The sequence below is a fragment of the Cavia porcellus genome, unplaced genomic scaffold (genome assembly GCF_034190915.1).
Source record: "Cavia porcellus strain 051 isolate PalLab524CR breed Dunkin Hartley unplaced genomic scaffold, mCavPor4.1 scaffold_27, whole genome shotgun sequence".
NCBI classification, from domain to species: Eukaryota; Metazoa; Chordata; class Mammalia; order Rodentia; family Caviidae; genus Cavia; species Cavia porcellus.
Genome location: NW_026947510.1, coordinates 47,907,707 through 47,927,942, shown reverse-complemented (window position 1 = coordinate 47,927,942; position 20,236 = coordinate 47,907,707). Strand labels below are relative to the sequence as shown.

Genomic DNA, 20,236 nt, shown 5'->3' with positions numbered 1-20,236 from the left:
AGTGGATATTGCAGAGAATTTTTTTATAAAAGTTCTTTTGCCAGACTGAGTGGTCAGGAAATGTCCCTAAGGAAAATTAGCAAGCAGCACATGTCTGACAACAGAATCATGTTAGCTATAAGTACTATAGTTTCTTAATATCCAATCACAGTAGTAATCAATGAATCTCCAGAGCCTGTGGTGTCATCCTCAGACCACTCCTAGCTTGTCTCTGCTACTGTGGCTTCATCTTGGAGGCATTTTTTGTCCTGTCTGGAATATGCTGGCAACCTGGGTTTCCATTTTCTTTTGGTAGATGGTACCCTTGACTTCAGTAAAGTAAACCTCAGCATTTATTTTTCACCCCAATAATCCATTCATTCATTGGTTTACTTATTTAGTAAGTATTTATTAAGCATCTACTATGTGCTAAACAGCATGAACAGTGTTAAGGATACAATTACAGACTTTCTGGCAGCCTCCACTGTCACTGAGTTTTCAGCTGAGTGGGCTGAACAGAGTGATCCCAGGTAGCGTCAGAGGACATAAGTGATCACAGTCACATTGCATAGCTAGATTTCCCTTTGCAGGCTCCTGTCTATCTCTGCCTCACTGGTCTGTCTGCCTGCCGAAGCCTGTTCCTTATGGCGTAAGGTGAGAGTTTCCATGCCCTGTGCTTTCTGCTTCTGTTACACCCACACCTTTGTCAACACTGCCTTTAAACATAAATCCTCCATGCACTTTTCTATTTGAGTGCATTGTCTTCTTCCTGTTGAGACCTTGATGATTAAACTAAGTTTAATTTTGGTGTTTTACAAGGCTCCATTCCACGTGCGTTCTGGGTCATATTCATGTGCCTTGGGCTGCCAGATTCCCTTTGGCATTTCTAGTGTCTTCTGAGTATTTGGAACATCTGGTGTCCCTCGGCGATGCTAAGTGGTGCTTCCACAGCCACCACTCCACCCAGGTGTCCAACAGCTGCCAAACACTCCAGGTGCCAAACCAGTACTGCAGGACATGTTGGGGCTGACTCACCCAGCAGGTGCATCGCCTTGAGGCCTCTAAAAATCCTTTTAGAGGTCTATGAAGATCTTGTCATTGCTTTCAAAGTTGGAGGTAAAGTAAACATTTAGTTTAAAGAAAAAAAAATTATAGTATAATGATGATATATTTGTCTTTGTGCCAATTCAAATATATATGCATTTATGCATGTATGTATATCTTAATCCCTCTTTCTCCATCTCTCTTTTTCTCTCTCCCTCCGTCTGTAAGAAAGGACCCCTGAAAACAAAAGTGCCGATAGCCCACCATATAAAAGTCATAATACAGCCTGGCTTTCAGTTCTCAAAATGACTGTGTGAATTCTTTGAATAACTAGACACCATAGTACCAGTTCTCTGAATATCCTACTTTTATTCAAGTATCCTTGCATCCTGATTTTCTTATTCTTCAGCAGAAAATGGCTCGTGTTCAGCTTGTATATAATGATGTCTTATAGGGCACCGTTGATAGTGCTTCACCCCATTTACCAAGCCAATTCTGAATAACTGCAGGCTCTGGATGGGACCACCTATGCCACATAGGACCCACAATGATGTAAAAGGAGCTGGATGATTGGAGAGGGTCACAAGTTTACTGGGATCATGTGCCCCAAAGCTGGGGGAGGGAATCATGCAGGGCTCACAGAAGTAGCATCTCAGTTGTAACCCATAGTTATGAATAGGATTGGGTCAGAGGAGGCAGCTCAGAGAAGAGGGAGAGAAGGGAGAGTTTAAACTCCCGCAGTGAGTGAGTACATATGGATTGGGAATCTGCAGAGGATGGATGGTTGTAAAGATTTGGAGTTGAATAGCTGGGCCAGCTTATAAGAGGTATTGATATTAATTTGGACTTAAACTTGAGTGAAAATTGGTTTTGCATTTGTAGAAAGATTTGTAGTATTTATTAACAATCAATATAAATTTATTAATTTTGTAAAAGGAAAATTAGGGAGAAGGACCTTTTAATTTCTCCAAAACTAAGTGGTTGGGGAATTGACTATCCAACAGTGTGTACCAGCAGCGGTCCAGGGAAGAGGTGAAAGTACTTTGAACTTGTGACGGTGGCAGGGGTGAAGGATTGTTGACAGATCGGAGGATATTTAGGAAGTCAGATAAGCAGGACACACTGATGGGTTGGTGCTGGGTGGCATGAGAGGAGAAGGTCAGTGCTGACGCCTGTGTGCCGTGAATTGGCATGAGAGGAACTGAGAAGGCGACCAGATGGACAGAGATGGGGACAAAAGGTGGTGAAGTGGAGAAGGTAAATTCAGTTTTAGGCAAGTCAAGTTTAGGGTGTCTTTTAGAATCCAAGTGGAGCTGTCTAGCGCAGAGTTCATTTGTGATTATTTACGGCACTTGTGACCTGGTCCTTAATCAGAACATTACTCCTTTGAGGACGTGTTCCATGTTTTTCACAGTCTTAAGGGGGTGATTGCATAGCTTTTCAAATGGTTGGAACTGTAGTTCTTGGTGACAAATACAGTCAGCTTGCCTCGGGAGGGACTGCCAATAATTCTACTCTACAAGAAAGAGACAAACTTCCCTGCTCTGGGCCCTCCATCCTAGCATTATCTCAGGTAATCTCTCACCCAGAATCCCCAAGGAACAAGGCCTTTTGTTCTTCCAAAGATAACCCACTTTCTGTTTCTAGAACTTGCTTGTAACATTATTAACCCTTGGCTTCCAATGCACTTCTACAAAAGCCACACGCCATGATCCAATCAGGCCCGACTCTCAGGACTCTGCTCTATCTTCTCTCCTTGGCACCAGTTTAGCTGCTCTGACCTGTTTTCTCTCCACCCCCCCCCCACAAGCTTCTTCCCTGCTTTGAAACCTTCACACAGGCTTTTTTTCATTTTTTTCTTGGCTATGCTCTGCCCATCCTATAGAACCAACTTAAATGCCACATTCTCAGAAATGTCATCCTGCTACCTCCTCCTTTTCTAAGTTAGCTCTTATTTATTTTTCTTTTCTGTCGACACACTGTTCTTTTCTATAAAATCACAGGTTACACACAGAAACTGTATATTCATTTATGTATTTATCTAATGTCCATCTCGCCAACTAACTTATAATCTGTAAGAGAGAGGGGCTGTGCCTAATACAATCTCAAGCAATAATACCATCTTTATTCAATTAATGAATGAATGAACAAATAATGAATGAATGAATAACTGGAATGCCCTCTTTGAGCAGAAAGATATGTGAGACCTGACTCTATACTTGGTATCCAGTAGTGAGAGATAATTCTGATGCAGTGTGACATCTTTTCCAGTAAATCCATTCACAAAATGATAGTGAGGCACAGTATAATGTTCTACTCACTTGCCCTGGTAGTATTGAGAAAGAATCCAGACAAAGGCAACATTTAATTTTGTTCTCAGTGATACCAAGGAGTTCACTGGGAGGAATGTTAAGAGGGTACACAGACAGAGCTCACATTTTGTGTGAAGCTGTGTGAGAGAACACAGAGCTTTCTGGGCAGCAGGGGAGTATGTGGCTTGTCTGACCATGGCACAGAATCCACGTTCACCAGGAATGGACAGAGGTGAGGCTGGTAAGAGATGCTGGAACAATCTGAAGAGCCCATGCTGTTTGTTTAGGTTTCATCCAACAGAGAATGGCAAGTCTTCATGGATTTCTAAGCCAGAGAGTAATGTGGTCAGGTTATGTCTCAGTAGGATTACCCTGGCAGCCAGTGTGTGGTGTGTGTGTGTGTGTGTGTGTGTGTGTGTGTGTGTGTGTGTGTGTGAAGGAGAGGACAGAGAGAGAGATGCCTGGATTCAGGGCAATGGTGAAGGCATCAATGACCCATAAGTTGTTGTGGCTACTTAATTATTAGCCACTTATCACTCTGAAGTCATTTCTAACTCTAAATTTCTGTGACTTCCATTCATTCTTATTTGAGCTTCAGAATTAGGGTAAAAAAATACTCTTAAAATGTTCTTGATTTTCTAAAAGTAAACTCAAGCAATGTCTCTTACACGGAAGCACAGACAAACTATGTTTTATACAAAAGTATGGCTTTTATACTTTCCCAGAGTGGGACCTAAAATATCATGAGAAAAGATCTGATAGGTTTCATGGAATAGGGTAGCAAAGTGAACACATTATGGTAGTTTTCAAACAATCAGACAATCCTAATAATGCTGTTCCACTGTTTTCTAAGAGTTTGTTTTAGGTGATGCTATTGCAAAATAAATATATAAATAAATAAACAATCCGTATTCATTTTGAATCAATGAAAGAAAAAGACAATTTTATATCCCTTCTTTTTCAGTATTATTAGTGTGTATTTTTGTCATGTAAATTTACTCAAATTTAATATCAATCAGTGGATTGATTTAGATGTAGATTACTTGTAAATTACTAGAAGGCTAGGCTGGAATAGGAGGAGGTCATATACACTGAATGGTAGTTTACATTAATATTGAATGAAATTGAAAACTATGGAAAGAGGGCTGAGAAACACGTGAACAAATGAACCAGTCCTCCAGTGAAATGAGTATGTGTGAATTTGGGAACATTCTATGTTTTTATTAGGTCGTTGTGAAGTCTTTTCCTAATTGCCTTTCATGATGGATTTTAAATCACTGTCTTGTCACTGAGACACAATATCTGATTCCTGCAGGTTAAAAGAGGAAGGGTTTATTTTGGCTTGTGTTTTCCCTCTGAGGTCAGCTGGCTCCAAGGCAAAAAGCAGAGGGGATAAAGACTTGGGTGGAGGAAAGCTCTTCATGTCATGTTAGTGGGAAGGACAGAGAAGGGAGGAGTCAGGAAGGGAGACACCCACAGTAACCCACCTCTTCCAGCCAAACCCCTCTTCCCTACAACAAATCAGCTGCACTGGGAGACACCAAAGTTGAAAGAGATCCTCACTCATCACAAGAGATGACCCCTCTGAAGTACTGTCCAACAGCAGCCTGGGGAAAGAAAAGGCCAGAGTGTGACCAGCCAAACTCTAACTCTTGTGAAGCTTCTGAAATTTCCTTCTCCTTGCCAACGTGTTATTTTTCTTTTTTTGCAGTAAAACTTCATGGAAAAAAATATGTGAAGCCATAACAAGGAATTTGAAAAAGTCAGGGGAAGGAGATTATCCACAGACTTTAAATAGTAATTTGTTGATTTATTTCACTCCCAGAAGAAGAAACATTTCCAAGAATAGTTTCCCTTATTTCCAGAAAAGCCTTTATATATACTTCAAGTGTCTCAAGAATCTTATCAGTACTCCCAACACAAACATTGTATTAAAAATAGTTTCAAAACTATTTAAAGTGTGCAGCACATGATCCTCCCTCAACATTCCTCAATTCTCTGCAATAGTTTTTACTAAGAGAGATAGAAAACAACAGACTAATTGTGTTACAGAGTCTGACCTTGGAATCATGGCCTTCTGAATAATTTTAACCTATGCCATGTGTCCAGTTCCTGCACTAATTAATTATTAGCCACTCACTGCAAGCAGCTTCTAGTCCTGATTCTAACTCCAGCTCTCATGGGCTGAGTCATCTGATACGAAGATGTTAATCTTCCTCCTCCATAAAGCAGAATTTATTTTATAATATTCTATATAATTTACGCTGTAAGAATGAACTACAAACAAAACTAAATGTGTTTTTCAATATGTGTGTATGTGCACATGTGTGATGATATAACTACAGATTATTTTGACAATTGTCTTATTCTTTTCCAAACATGCTAGCCTACCACTGAAAAATTTACAAATTATCTATCACACAAATGATGCACTGTATACTTTTTGCTTTCCAAGAACCCCTGCATCTTTGCAATCATTAAATCTAAGTTCAAAACTTCTACTTGTGTGAGCCAGGAGTGACAATTCTTAGTATACCATGGTAATTAATCCCTCCCCATATTAGTTCGGTGACTCTAGGCATGTTATATAGTCCCTCTGTGTCTTATTTTTTTCATTTAAAAAAATAATAAAAGGACTTTCCTCACAATATTATTATTACTATTGGCGAATGTTGTTGACAATAGGAACTAGGATGATTTTCAGATTTCTGTAAATATGGACTCCAGGATAAAAGCAAATATAAAGGAAAGGTCAGAGTTAAGATGCGTTCATTTGAGCTGCCTACCAATTTTATTAGGCATGGAGGATGTTCAGTGCAGATTTGAAAACAGCACTAAAACTAAAGTTTTAATGGATTTGGAGTCCATTCTCCTGAAAAGGTATTGCATTGTGTGGTTCAGATAATACTGGACTGTTGAAGGCAAGTTTTGTTTTTGTTTTTGTTTTGTACCAGGGATTGAACTCATGACCTTGTGCTTACCAAGCAAGTGCTTGAACCACTGAGCCCTGAAGGTAAATTTTTAACTAACTTAAGCTTGTACACTGACAAATGAGGACATAGTATACTATGTTTTACAATTTGTGGTCAAGTAGCAGTTACAATGGTGGCCCCCAATGAATCAAATGGCCCCCAATGAATCAAGTGTGCTGTTAGGTCTACAATTGTGTGGTTCCTTCCTCCTGAATCTGTGACTCACTGTAATGAATAACATTAGAAATGAGCCTACACTACTTGTAGGCCTGAACTTTATGATGTCTCAGCAACTTCTGTTTTATGTACATGAAACTTGCTTAACAAATCTGGCTTTGGAGCAGGAGAGAGAAAAGAAAGAGGCCACGTGATGAAGAAGATGCCTTGAGATAAGGAGGGAAAGACCAGCTGGTCTCTGTTCCAACACCTGGTGACCAGTTAAGTAAGTATATAGGTATTCACCCTCCAGACTAGATACAACTGAGTCCTTCCAATCCAAAGAATTGTAAGAGAGGAAATTTTAAAAAGAGAGAGGGAAGTTATTTTTAAGTCACTAGGTTTTAGGATTGTTACACATCAATGGGTAATCAGGGGTTGAACCAAGACAATCTAAGTCTTCTGAGATTTGGTGTAACAGTCTTGTAAAGCAAGGAATTCATACTATAAGATTTTGCTCTTGCCTTTCAGAAAAACTTGATATAGAATGCAGACTTGATAGTCTCTTTTTTCAGTTTGTTCTGTTGTATCACTTGCATAAGAATGAACAATGAACACAGACTAAAACTTACTGGATATGTGATATTAACAAGAGCTTTCTTTTGTTTTTCTGTGAGATTGATCTACTCAGTTTTCCATCCACCCATCCATCCATCCATCCTTCCATCCATCCATCCATCCATCCACTAACCTACTATCCATCAGTTTATAGCTTACTACTAATGAACTAGCATACGATTTTGTATCAAGCATCTTTTTCACTCTGTGATTTTCTAGGCCACTGAGGAAGTATAGGGAAAGTAGAATGAAAAAGCTGAGGCTTTGCACTTGTTACCATCTTAATTTTTATTCCTTGTAATTCTCATAAGGGAATTTTTTAAGGCAACAGTGTTATTTTAACGATTGAATGTCTAAAACTTTTATTGAGTTTTACCTGTTTGACAAACTTCAAGACAATAGTTGCAATGTTCAGTAAATGAACTACTTCCCAAGTAAGTGGAATTTAGACTGTAACAACATGTCATCTTTCATGCCAGCTACATTTATCTGGCATGCATCTTTGAGGTAAACCATTTATTTTTCTTTCTTTGGCGTGAAATCCTATACGTTTGTGGGTTCAGTTTTAGATATAATTGTAGAACCGTAGGAATGTTATTCAGTTCTGTATTAGAATTATATTTGTTTGGGAAATGCTCAGAAGTCTGTCTCATGGCATCTGACAGCTTGTCAAGGCTTGTTGCCATGGAAAACGTTTGTGATGTTATATAAATATATTCCTAGGTCATGAGTTACCATGTAGTTTTTGGACATTGATGCTAAGAGGGAAATGACTAAACATATTTTCTTAGAAAAGAAGAATAACAGTAAACAAACAATAATAACAAATGATAAATAAATACCAGTAAAATGGTGCTCTATTTTCTTAAGCATCAGGCTTGTGTTCTAACAAGCCTTTTAGCTATAAAAGTTCATTTATTACAGAGGCTTTGCCTCCCTTAAAATATTATTACCAGTCATTTTGCAATATTAATGGTTCCACTATTAATAGACTGAGAGACAGGGGAGTTGTTATGCCTGCTCTCTATCTGTTATTCCATTAAGTAAGACTGCCAACCTCTGACTGTTAGAAGCTCTATAGTGGACCATGTGCTCGAGCCACAGGGTATACCCTAAGCAAAAGTTGTCCTCACATGTTGTTTTTGGTGCATATTATGACTAGACAGGAAAAAGGTACAATAACACGATGCGAGGGAGGCACTCAATTCTGGTTAGGATCTAAAATAGGCATTTTTATTGGTTATGATGGGAGGTGAAGAAGTGTGAGAGAAATGATGCAGAAAGTCAGGGTGACTGTGTGTTTTGTCTTCTTCTTATGACTGATGCTCTTTGTGAGAGTTCCAATGGTCCCTACAATGGGAAGTACACAAGCCTGTTACCCGCCCTGGTTTTCTCTAACCCACTATCATTTATTCAGCCTATAATGGGACCTGCCAGATTCTTTTACTCAGGTAAACACTCCTGACCTCAGGAATCAGCGTGAGCTGCCTGCTGAGATGCTGTCTTTGCCATTACCACAGAGGCCTCTGCTGTTGTCCCTCCTTGAGTCAATAACGGATGCTACAAATGCCACCTTCTAATGCCAGCACAGAGAATGTGCATAACTGTGACTTGTAACAATGTCATCTTTCTCCCAGTGAATGCAATGTGGCCTTCTACTAGAATCTACATTCACTTATGGGTTGTAAAGTACTGTGAGATAAGCCACAAATGTCCTACTAGACAAAAATAATATATCCTTACAAAATACACACTTTCAAAAATGAATTTGCAAACATCTGTTTATTTTCATAATATCATTCCTATTCACTTGAATTACACAAGGCTCTCTTGAATGGGAAGAAAGGATTGGAGTTCAGTTATCTCTTATCCCAGGTATTATATGTTACACTAGCATTGAGCTACACAAGAAAATATCTTCTGGCACGTGTAGGAAGAAAAAAAAGATTGAGGGTAGATTGGTAGGGATGATATGGTCTCACTTGATAGTTTTGAGTATTTTTAGTTTTTAATTTGATTTTTGTCATGCAAGTTTCTTTTACAAATATCATGTCCTTCAATTCTATTCAGCACTGCAATAAGTACAGGTAAATAATAGTTTATACAGGTAAATAATAGTTTACTCATTTTCCAGGTGAGATAATGGAGACATGGAGATATTTAATGATTCTCCCATATCACATCTTACAAGTGACAAAGGTGAGCTTCCCATTAATTAGTATAATCTTGCTAGCCACATGCACAGGCCTTACTATGTGCCAAATATGCTTTGATGTACTGCTACCATGCTCAGCTGTGAACTCATTTTCATTAAGATCCACAAAGAGGGACAGAGCCAGAAGAAGAACTGGGTAGAATGTAACTTCTCCGTGGTTTCTTTGGCTCTGTAGAAGTTGAATCAAGTAGAGAGTTGGCTTCCTTGGCAAGCTTTGCCTGATGCAGACTGATCTCTTTGTGTGAGATGCCTTTTTTTTTTCTTCTGTCTTCATGTTTGTTAGCTTACTTTGCACTAGAAACTGAAGGACAGAAATAGGAGGGATTTGATGACTTTCAAGCTAAGCAAAACAACCTCAATTTCCTTTTTAAACATAGCACCTCTGACTAATTTTTGCTGTAATTTATCCTGGTAATTTGGAATGTAGAAAAATGAATCAAAAATAACTTTGCTTGAATTACCTCTATTCGCTAATTACCTCACAGACACAAACACAAATCAAGAAGGGGTCATAAAGCAGGTCCTTATGCAGACAAGCAAAAAAAATTTTTTAAAAAGGGTTGCATTTCTTCACTTCAGTTTTGCATTTAACTTTACTTTTGTAATTTTAAAAATGAATTTTTAAAACTTAAATTATCTTAATTTTTAAAATGAGCTGTTTCATGCTTTTAGAGAGCCTCAAGCACCCTTTATTCTTTGTGGTTAAAAATGATATGGAAATATAATAGAATCTGAACTTAAACTGTGACTAAATATGCTTTGGCATTCTACTTCATATGAAGCATTCCTTGATACTCAGTTTTACTTTGTTTTAAAAATACAAACAAAATATAGTAATTTATTAAGTATATAGTACTACAGGCATTTTCAAATAATTGATTCCATTTATTCCAGAAATCTGACTCTTAGGTACTCAATAGCACTATGTAAAAATACAAATCTCAGACCTATGGTAATATTATATATATTTTCTCTTTTAAAGTTAGAGTTAGCCATTTGTCTTTCTTTAGTCATTTAAATAGGGGCAAAAAGGACATATGTAATACTGGGAAGAAATATTTAATTGGATAAACAATTTTTCTTCTCTCACAGGAATCATGAAAACATGGAAATACAACTTTCATAAGCCTGGATCCTTGCATGAATTCCACATGAATCATTAGGTTTTGATAATTATTTGCTACCATTGCATAGATGATCCTCACCTGACTGACAGATCATTTTAATAAGGAAATGAAAAGAAATTAAGTAATTTTTAAAAATTGGCACAACAAAGCTGCAAACCAAGTTTTCTGGTTCTTCTGTCCTGGGTTAATAAGCTCAGTCCAGAAAATGTCCCTCAAGAATCTCAAAATTAAACATCTGATTTAGTGCACGTATAATGTATTCACTCACATACAAAGTATTTCGTTATTGTGATTGAATTGAAAAATTAGAGTCCATGATTGTTGTCAGGTTGAATGCTAAAATAAGCAAAGAATAAATCTACTAACACAAGTCATTTCATGGATAATCAAAACTGTAATTTGTAGCTTTCTAAATATCTGAAGCCGTATGGTCTCTGGGTTACTTAAAGTTAAATTTTTCATCAGACAAGGAACAGTTGACTACAAAGAGGGTAGTTCTACCTAAATTCTTAATATGGGAGATTGAGGAAGGAAATATCAGCCAACAAGACAGTTCCTGGAGCATTCAGGAGTAGATGAGACTTCTGACATAATGGTAAGAAGCTTAGAAACTTCGCTTGCCATGTACATTAATACCCATGGATCTCTGTCACTTGGACATGCTGATCCATGCTTGAGTGAAAATGTACTTTGCACACAGGCTTTTCATTGGAATATACTTTTTAAGATTTCATGACTTTGCAGCCCAGTTTCTTTAGTGCTAAAGAGATTTCTAAAAAACAAATGAGTTAATCATGTTGGCCACTTCAAAGTCACACGGATTTCACACTCAGTTTTCATTTTGTGTTCATTCTTCCTGGTGATGTTTTAATATTCCTTGTTTAACTATCTTTTATATAATTCAAGTTTTGTATTTTTGGCAGCCTGTGTCACACTTCTTTTAAGCTTTAACCAATGCCAACTACTTTATTTCTTTACCTGATGTTTTGCTCATTTCCTTGGTAGACTTAATCTTTCAGGATTTATGGGATATATATATATATATATATATATATATATATATATATATAATTTCTTATTCAAAATAGTCTTAAGAGCAGTATAGTCAAACTCCACTGGAAATAGGAAACACTTTTGTAATATTCATAATTCCTTAAAGTAACAAGATGCTCACAACTCACTTAAATCTTTAATTCTTCAATTTCCCCATCAACTAAATATAAATAATTACTGTTTTCCTCATTTAAATTCAAGGACTGATTTTGAAAACAAATGAAATTGTGTTTCTAAATTTTCTATAGTTTTGTAAAGAGTCATATTATATATATTTATGCTATAATAATCAGACCCAAATACATCTGAGACTTGACATTTAAAGCCATCATGCTAATATAACATTAGGAATGAACTATCATGTTCAATGTTTACTAGAGTTTTCAAGTATTAATAGTAAACGGCAAGTTAATTTCACAAAAGACCCATCAGTCCTGTATGGGTTTATATCTGAAAAAAGCTATTCTGATTTTAAAAACCAGAGCAAAAAAGAAATTTGATTATCTGAGTTAGGTATCAGATTATTTACCATTTCTGGAAGAAATGGTGTTTTATTGAAACATTTGGTGTTAATAAAAAATAGCTAACAGTTCCGATAATGTTTACTATATTTCAATTCTCGGTTGAATATTTATTCCCTTATCTCATTTATTGCAATGTCATTCACAACAGCCACATGAGCTACATATTTCATTTTATCATTCTTATTTTACAAATATGGAAATAGAACCATAAAGTTAATCAATTGGTTCAAGGTAAGCAGAGCTCACATTTTAATTCTGGAGCCCACATTGTTTGCCATTACAATATAACCTTTTGTGATTATTGTTCAAATTTATATAGGAAACTTATTAAAGTATTTCAGGGTAATCATCAAAATCAAAGGCATTATGGCAAATTCTTTACCTTAGATACTTCATTAACAATCCCTGACAGAGTAGAAGAATATAAACGTAATTGACTTGGATCAGAGAGAAAAAGGTGACGATATCATTTAGAGTCGCACAGGCACATCAGATGTATGTTTACTTAAAACTTGATGCTTTGGGTCTCATGGAAAGATTAGAAAGGACATTGCAGTTGAGCTAAAACTTCTTGAAAGCTGTTATATGATAAAAGGAGGATGAGTCTGGGTTCATCCAAAGGCACAAATAAGAACTTTTTAATAATAGTTACGGTGGGGAAACAGATTGGGATACACATGATTATTTAACGTCATTGTATGAACATCTTATTATGCATAGCTTATATGAAGTACTGCTCACAACAGTTCAACAGATATAAAGCTATATCAGAAGTCCCTCTGACTTGTTTTGATAATTATCTGTCTGTAGTGGTTGCAGGAAGCAATTTTACAAAGGGTAAGAACAACCCTGGAAATGGAGGAAACCAGAGTTTCTGAAATTTGTCAGGTAGACTTCTGTAGAATACAAGGCATCTAGCATCCTTAGTGTGAGTGCGCAGTAAAAATATTTAGCGAAATGGTGTTGCTTCTAATTCATAGTTTAGAGTGTTCAAAGCTAAAAATGTGTGAGACAGTTTGATTAATGATATGAAATAAGAAAATGCATGAGAGCCATCTCAACCCAATGGACTGAATCAGACATGAAACCTCAATGAAAATATATGCATCTATATCATACATATCTCTATCATTTTGTTCCCCCCAAATCATCTGGGCAATAAAGGTGCATAGACTTGAAGCATCAGGCAGCCAGAGAGTCTGTGTTCATACTGAATTCCCAAAAGCTAGCATAGAAACTTTTACCTAGTAGGCCTCGGTAAACAGTTGCAGAATGAACACAGTAAATGTAATTGTCATTCCCAGGAATTGCATAAAAAGGATGATTCAGAGTGAACTGAGGGGATTCAAGTTACAGGATTTCTGGGTGTATTCTAAATCTTTCCTGTCATTTATACTTTGACTCCAAAGACTTACGTTTACAGTGCCAGGCAATTGGAGGTAAGTGGCCCAGATATTTCTGGTTAAAGCAGCAGGGCTACTCATGTAGCCTAAGGGAAGAGCCTTTTGCAGTTAGATCTGAGCTAAGTTGCATTTCTGGAATGCCCCATTTTCATGAAAAGAGGTCTGCATTGTAACTTAAACACAGTATGGCAACACTGGTGAACAGACTTCTGAATTTAACAGCTTTCTCAAAAATTAAGAACACAGAACCAGACGGCCTGCAGGATACCACTGAGAGAATATTCATAATATCTAAACAATTGAATGTCAGTACTAATAACTGATTCTTTCTGGGATTCATTCTTTCCCAGCAACAAAAAAAAAAAAAAAAAAGAGAGAAACCCTTTATTCATACTATCATGGGTCCTTCTTGTGAAACATTCCATGCTGTATTAACATGTTGTGGATGACATTAAAAAAGTTTGTAACTCTGGATTAACTACTGGACACTTGGGTGATGGTTACCTCACATTTTTTCCATTCCTTCCTATCCCCACTTGACGTGTTCCTAGCTTGCAGTAAAGTATGTAACAATAAAATCAAGCCAAGTGCTTTAAAGGGAGGTGAAAGCCTGCTGGTTGGAATGACTGACTAGTAATGGTACAAGTCGCCTGTTGTCAGAAAGTTCTGTTCTTTTTTTTTTTTTTTTTTGTCTTTATGAGACAGGGTCTCACTATGCAGTTCAGGCTGGCCTTGAGCTCACTTTCTAGCCCAGGCTGGTCTCGAACTCACAGCAATCCTCCTGCCTCAGCCTCCTGAGTCCTGGGATTACAGGCATGAGCTACCATGCCCGGCTTTTTTTTTTTTTTTTTTTTTTTTAAATCGGTACTGGGGATCGAACTCATGACTGCCTGCTTGCAAGGCAGGCGCTTATGCCGCTGAGCTAAATTCCCAGGCCCCAGGCCTGGCTTTTAACTTTTTTTTTTTTTGAAAGTTCTGTTCTTATTGTCTCTCCTCCATTTGATTTTTAAACATGTGAAGTTGCAGAGAAGAAAACATTTTATGTTTCCACCTTGTGAAAGGAGGCTGACTATAAATAAAACAGGATATTCTTCCTTATATATTATCTCTGCCTTGAATGTTATAAATGAGAAAACGCTGCAGGGAAATCAAACCAAAATAAAATTTAAAACTCAGGGCACTAGATATTCAATACACAACTATGTTGATTGCAAACGGAACTCTAACTGGTGATGTCTTTGCCGAATGAATATCCGGGACTGGGAAGCAACACCCCAGCAATGCTTCAATAATGCAAAATATTGTTATAACACAAAGAAAAATTCAAGGGAAGCCACTTGATCAATCTAACCTGCTGTGGCATGCTACCCATATTGTGAGTGGGATTCACTACCCCCATGAAACTCCAGAATATTCACATCATTCCCTTCAGGATAAACAGATTAATCAGTGAACAACTAATTAGTGAATTACCTATCAGACATACAAATACATAGCACTATAGTAAATCTAGGCAAGCCACACCAAGATAAATGCTTTAATTTGCTCTAAAAATCAACTGCGCTGCTCTCATAATGTAATTTTACAGGACACATAAACTCACATCAGTGATTGATTTTCAGTCATAGGAATTTGAAAGCTTTGATTGAAAATGTTCTAAACATTTTTAATCCTTCTTTCTTCTTATCTATAACAGTAAAACTGAAAATAAGCACTTATACGACCTGGCCAAATATTTAGATAAAGAATGAGTCCATAACCAGCAATATCTTAAAATGTGTTTGAGTTATTCTATATGCTATTTAAATAGTTAAACTGTCAGCCTGGGATTTTGTATATATTCCTCATTAGGTTGCCTCAAAGGCCCCAGGGTAGGTATATCTGCATTTTAAAATTTTGTATTTTTCCATGGTTTATATATCCCATAAAATACTTTGAGAACTTTATGAGGGATGTTACATTAATATGTGTTATTATAAATATGATTTAAATATCTAAAGCATTACAGAGTGATTACTGTTCAATAAGGCAGCGTGCATAAAAGGGTTATCTCCACACTGTGCTTAGGTTTCTACAATATAATATAATGAATTGTTCAATATAGTTTGCATGCTATTTGTCTCTGTTTCTTCCTGGGCTCGAGGGAAGCTGATGTGCAATGCTCTAACAAGGCGATCATAAATTGCAGAACAATAAACAGCCCTTGAGATTTTTAGAGAGTTTGTGGTTAGCATGCAATCCATCTTGGGAAACTTGATTTAATACCTCAAAGGAGCATTTCTGACAATGCTCAACATTGTTTTAAACTGCTGCTAAATCAATTAGTGCATTGGAGAACCCTCATGTCTCTGCCTTTTTCATAGCCCATCCCAAGTATTCTGGTTGGTTATTTTGTAAAGACAGAGATTTAAGCACCAGTATGCAGATGCACTTGCGTTCCCTGGAAAACATTAGAGATAATCCTGCATGAAAGGAGAGAGCAGGCAGCTTCCCTAAATCATCAAGATCTATGTGGGTGTCATCTCCAAAATTTACTTCAATTTTTCTGAATTACCCTTCTATGGTCAAGAACTATGAAGCTAACTACAGAAAAAAAAAAAAGACAAAAAAAACGTCTTAAGAGACAAGTTTTGTTTTGTTTGTTATGCTTTGTTGAACATATTTTCTCTGGTATATATAAAGTGTTTTATGAGGATATTGATATTATAGAGGGGAAAATGAAAATATTTATAGGAATTATTTTACTTTCATAAGTTTATACTTGTAAGGTAGAAACCAAACTTGAAGATCAACAATATCCAGTCCTTCTAATGGAGATAATATAAAATATGTCTTAGTTCATAATCAACAATTCAACTTTTTATGATACATAATTCAGTCCTTTATTTTTGCTCCACTAAATGTGGAATAACAATCACTATGCAAAAAGGAAAATCGTAACTTATTCCCAAATTATATGATTTCCCCTTATTCCTTTTATTTTTCCTCATTCATGTAGATAATTCTCAGACAATGCTTTGTTTTTCTTTCATATTCTTAGTATGACTCTGTTTTTGCAGTCTCTCACAGACCTAGTGAGCCCCTGTTCCATGAAAGGCTCCTTCACACACCTTGCTGTGGATTGAGCCTCCTGTGAGACCCCTCAACCACTCAACCACTGTCATTCCTTTCAGGGCAATTTCACTCAATTTACATAACCACAGCTAAGTGACCTGATTAAGAAAAGAACGAAAGTGAAAGAAAGAGGTTATTAGTCCAACTCACTGAATATCTTTAATTTTTTTTAATTAAAAATTTTTTACCTAATTAAAAACAAATAACAGTAACTGTTTTGGTGATGAGTAAACAGAAACCAATGCTTTCCTCTGCCCAAGGTGAGTTTCCTCCAGCAAAACAAAAACAATCAAACAAACATAGGGTTTATATCTCTATTATTTGCTTCAAAGATACAGTGTGTATGATTTTTGTGGCAATAATCTGAGCCCCACATGTAATCAAAAGTCCAACCACTTCAGCTTCCCTGTGCAAGGGGAAGTCATGGGAAAAAGACTTTTTTTTTCTTTCCTCCACAAATAATCAAAAGAGAATTTAAATATTTAAACCTGATTCATTATTCAGAGCCTGGTTGAAGTTCATTTGTCTAACACATAAGTGCTATGGACAATATCACATTTCATTTTACAATGGTATTTCTAGGAAAAGTGAAATATATTTAAACAGTTTCTAAATTTCTTTAATCTCTAGCTTCATTCTATTACTTTTTTTTGGGGTCCTTAGTATCCTTGAATGACAAATTATAACGTAATTGAAAATAATTATCTAAGTTTTTGATATTAAATATATATATTTGGTCCTTACCACAGTGCTAATGGTGGGCTTCAGGACCTGACACCCCAAAACATAGCACCTTTGGCTTTGAGAAAGCAGCATGGTCAAGACAATATTTTCCTTTTCCTTTACTTTCTTCCTTGAACCATGTCATAAAACCTGGAAGAGTCCCTCTGACCTTCTCCTGTCTTTCTTTCTTGAAGCAGGTCATGAAACCCTTGTTTGAGAACTACACTGCCTTTACCTGGAGGAGAAGAGCATCCTTGCTTCTTACTGCATAAGGACACACAGAGAGAAACCGAAACCAATAGGCCGGGCTAAATTACTGGCAGTTTATTGACATTGGATCATACTCTCTTTGTTGACTCACACTGCTTCATGAGTAATCCATTGACCATGTTTTCATCACTGTGACAAAATATCTGACATAAACAACTTCATGACAATTTAAAGGAGGAAAAGTTTAGTTTGGTTCCCAGTTTCAGAAGTACTGGCGCTATTGTGTCTGGGTCAGAACATCATGATAAGAGAGTGTGTGGTAAAAGAAATCAGCTCACCTGATGGTGTACAGGAAGGCAGGTGAGCAGGAGATGGAAAGGGAGAGGAAGAGGGAGAAGGAGACACTGGAATCTCACCACATCCTGATGCTTCTCCGCACTGTATTAGTCAGATTTTCATCACTGGGACTAAGTATCTGGTTACACACAACTAAAAGAAGAAGGCTTTACTTTTGCATATGACTTCAGAGGCTTCAGTTCATGGTCAGCTGACTCCAAAACAGAAGCATCAAGGCAGTAGGGCATGGCAGAGCGAAGTTGGTCAGTCCATGGTGGTCAGAAGGCAGGGCAGAGAACCAAAGTCAGAAAAGAAGGGACCAAGAGCCAGACACAGTACCCAAGGTTACACTTCCATGACCCATCCATACACACTTGGAAGTGTGATTTACCAATTCATAGATGGCTCCCAAGCTAATCAAGCTAAAAATCCAGATTAACTGTTAGAAAAGGCATATCCAGTCCACATCCTTCCAGGTAGGCCTCACCTCCTGAAGTCCCCACTGCTTCCCAATTAATACCACCAGCTGCAGCCAGAGCTTCAATGCATGAGTCCTCTGAAAACACACACACACACACACACACACACACACACACACACACACACATATATATATACTTCCTTATTTCTTTGGGTCATTTCTGATAACCCTTATATCACATAAAACTTGTATTAAATAATTGCATTTACTTCTTTCAGGATTTTTAAATTTTTGGTTTTTTCCTTTTTATTGTAGGACAAAATAAAAAAAATTTATATAACCAAATGATAAGAGCATAACAATCATTATTATAGTTATCTTCAAAGTAGTGAGTATAAAATAATATTAAACAATAAGATCATTCTGTCTTCTGCATGTAGTGCAGTTTGTCAGATATTATTTTCATTTCATTAAGTAAAAATGGAGTTACAAAGTGGAAAAGTATCCAAAAGTACTGGAGAAATGTGCCAATTGAATATTTTAATAACGTTTACAGTGTTTTAATTGGAAAAAGAGGCATATGGTAAAATTTAAGAAAATGTTTTTATATTAGCGATCCTTTAAAAAAATATCCAAGGATGCATTCTTGCACTTTTTCTGTTTGTCTTTCTAGGTATCAATGAAATTTTACTATACTTTGGCCCTTGCCAAAGTACTTACAGTTGTAGTTTAGTGTAGTAATCCTTAATACATGAAGTGATTCTGATCACAAAACTGGTTTCAGTAAATTCCATACTATCTTTCCTAGAACCAAAATAACTTCTTCCTTGTGTCCAAACCTTTCAGTGATTTAAAAATCTTAACAGGAGTCACACAGCAGGGTCTCAATAGTTAGTCACTGTTTCATCGATTATTATAGAAACCACTCTTGTTCAAAACACAAACTCTCAAGATATAAGGGGAAAAATGATATGGCAGAGCTTTCTTTCTGTCATTTTCTTTCAGCAAGGATCCTATCCAAGTGTGTTTTCTTCAATTTTCTCCTTTTACCTCATTCAGACTTTTTCTACTACGGTTGTTCACATTTTTAAGTAATCAGAGCTTAGGACTTGGTTTGTAAGTTACTCTGGTCCACTATTATTTTTATTTCCTAAAGCCAGCCACATGAACACGGGTCAAAAGGTGTCACTTTGGGATCCAGAGACTACACAGTTTCAGATATTTAGAAATCTGCAACATTAAAATTTTGCTTATCTATGAAATAATTTGTGCTAATAGATTTGGTCTTGGTGATTATCTAAAGAGCCCTCCTGAAAAGAAAATTTGAAAGATGTATTCTCACTCGTATCTTTAAAATATATATCTATTCTCTTCCAAATTGCTGCTTTCAAAAAACTTTTCTTAGTCATTAAGTGATAGTTGCTACACATAGAGATAAAATGTGGAAACAGTTACCAATTTTCTAATTGTGGCTAAAGGATTGTAATTCTTAATTATTTCAAGAAATGTATTACTTAAACAGAAGCAGCTATATTAATGAAGACAGAGAAAATTGATTCTCTCAGAAAAGCTAGGAAGGCTTTATAGGACAGGTAGTTTTGAGTTTGGTGTACAGTGTTAGTATTAGGTTATGCAAAGGCTTGAGTGCTATACTAAAGCACTGATTTTATTCTGTGAGACATTTTAAAGATATGGAAAGGTAAGATCTAAATATTTAATTCATAATTTTTTGATCATTCTCTATTTTCTATTCATGAACTTTTAACAATTTGACAGTTATATAATGATATTTTATGATCCTATAACAGAAAATTTCTGTCTCTTTGGCCTTTCATGAAAGCAGAAACTAGAACTTAAAATTCAAGGGAACTCCGTGATGGATTACAAAACCAATGCCATCTGGGAACATAGCGCAGTTGTACAGAATATAGAGTTAGATCATGCCACTATAAAACAAAACCAAAGCAAACATGAGTATATAATTTTATCAGAAAAGTTAGCCTTTAATGGATGATATTTTAAAATGAGC

At 36.5% G+C, this 20,236-nt stretch overlaps 1 long non-coding RNA gene across 4 annotated transcripts; it reads left to right on the top strand.

The window, feature by feature from the left end:
* The first annotated feature begins 2,151 nt into the window (after window positions 1-2,151).
* On the top strand, window positions 2,152-18,495 carry LOC134473585 (uncharacterized). 4 transcript variants are annotated; one of them, XR_010043887.1, is made up of 5 exons: window positions 2,152-2,280; window positions 6,290-6,348; window positions 6,652-6,749; window positions 9,216-9,280; window positions 17,438-18,495. It is a non-coding gene; the product is annotated as an uncharacterized LOC134473585 (long non-coding RNA). The 4 variants fall into 4 exon arrangements; XR_010043888.1 differs by having other exon boundaries at window positions 17,435-18,495; XR_010043886.1 differs by lacking the exon at window positions 17,438-18,495 and adding an exon at window positions 10,389-11,395.
* Window positions 18,496-20,236: the final 1,741 nt, after the last annotated feature.